This window comes from Bubalus bubalis, chromosome 14 (genome assembly GCF_019923935.1).
Source record: "Bubalus bubalis isolate 160015118507 breed Murrah chromosome 14, NDDB_SH_1, whole genome shotgun sequence".
NCBI lineage: Eukaryota > Metazoa > Chordata > Mammalia > Artiodactyla > Bovidae > Bubalus > Bubalus bubalis.
In genome coordinates, this window is record NC_059170.1 from 8,464,774 (window position 1) to 8,466,894 (window position 2,121).

Genomic DNA, 2,121 nt, shown 5'->3' on the forward strand with positions numbered 1-2,121 from the left:
CTCTTTCCCTCAAGAGCCACCTCCTTTGTGTCTTGTCTTTCTTCATATATCTCATCTATCAGTGGGATATTTCCCAGACCCCCCTTCCCAAAGCAGAAACACCACCCCACTTTGACACTCTTGGTGCCCTGTACTGCTTTAAATCGCCCCTTAGCACTGTCTGACATACCAAGTATTATACTACTTACCCTATTTATTGTTCATGGGGTTCTCAAGGCAAGAATTCTGAAGTGGTTTGCCATTCCCTTCTCCAGTGGACCATGATTTGTCAGAGCTCTCCACCATGACCCGTCCGTCTTGGGTGGCCCTACACAGCATGGCTCATAGTTTCATTGAGTTAGACAAGGCTGCGGTCCATGTGATCAGATTGGTCCATGTATTGTCTTCCCCAGCTGGAATGGGAGCCCTTGAAGGGCAACCCCACGCTCACTGCTGTATCTTCCATGCCTTGGGACATCGTAGATGTTCATTATTTGTTGAATGAATGAATGAGGTGGCAAAGGGAGGGGCGGGAGAAGCAGAGGAGGCCCAAAGACTGAAATGATTTCTCTGTCTGGCTCGTTGTCTCACCCAGGTGCCCTGGCAAGACCAAGGCATGGGGAGGGGGGTTAACTTGCCCAAGGTGGTACTGTGGGCTGTTGCTGGAACAAGGACCAGGATCTCAGGCCTGAGCTCCCCTCTAGGGCAGCTCAGACCCCCTTAGCATATATGCCTCATGATAATTCTTCCAGACTGGGTGTGGGGAAACGGAAACTCAAGGAGGCAGCATGACTTACCCAAGGCCCCAGCTGTTTATTTAGTGAAATGACTGTGTATCTGCTGTAAAAATAGGCACTGATTCAGAAGCAGTGACCCAGACAGATAAGATCCCTGCCTCAGACTTCCCTGATGGTCCAGTGGTAAAGAATCCGCCTGCCAATGCAGGGGACATGGGTTCGATCCCTGGTCTGGGAAGATCCCACATACTGCAGGGTAAGTAGGCCAGAGCAACACAGCTACTGAGCCCGTGCACTGCAACCAGAGAAGCCACCACTATGAGAAACCAGCACACCACAGCTAGAGATTAGCCTCCGCTCACTGCAGCTAGAGGAAGCCCACACAGCAACGGAGACCCAGCGCAGCCAAAGGAAAAAAGAGAGAGCCAGGGATTTGTCCCAAAACACACAGAGAATTGGGGCCAGAGCCAGGACTGGGAGATCTCAGACTTCCTGGGGTGACTAGCTCCCTCTCTGCTGTTTCTTTCTCTTTTTCTGCTCTTTCTTAGTGGACCATGATTCATGATGTCCTCCTCAGCCTGACAGTCAAGGATACTCATGTGGGGCACCAAGAGGGAAGAAACAGGGGATGTGTATTCCAGGTCCAATGGAGGGCAGAGGTGGGTGAGCTTCTTGACATTTGGTGTGATGGCACTGAAGCTGGGTTTTGAAGCCTCAATAGGAGTTTCCAGAGAGACAAAAGAAGACAGAGATATCCAAAGCGGGCAGGAGTGGCTTTATAAAAGCTCAGAGTGCAATTAAAAAAAAAAAAAAATATATATATATATATATATATATATATACTAAAAGTATTTGGCATTCCCAGGATGTAAGGGATGAGAAGGAAGTAGCAAGAGTTAGAGCTGGAGAGGTGCTGATGTTGGAGCAGTAATGGGCTTTCAGGCCACTGCAGAGAAGCTATTTTCAGATGGGTTCTCCTGCCTTATCAGAGCCAGGTGAGTGAGGTGGTACAGCAAGGACCACTTCCTTGTGATTGAGGGCCTCCAGGGAGGGAAAACCCAGCTTCTCCAATGACTACTGGAGCTCAGCAAGTCACCCCATGGTGGGTCTCTCCCCCAAACCCCCTGCTGATTCTTCTCCCCTCCTCCCGCTGGCTGCTCTTCTCCAGGCCAGGAATAGAACCTCACATCTGACAATCCTCAGCGGTGTTTAAATTTAATGGGCCCTCCTGCTTTTTTCCTCAGCACCTGGGCTGGGCGCCCTGCAGCAGCCTGGGGAGAGGCAGGTGAATAATTCAGGGAGAGTGGAGTGTTTGAAGTGTTGGGGAGGGGGCAGTGTGTGGCAGGGCTGTCTCACTCTCCCGCCCCAGGGAAGGGGTCCGGGAGGGATGGTCCAGGTGCTGTGC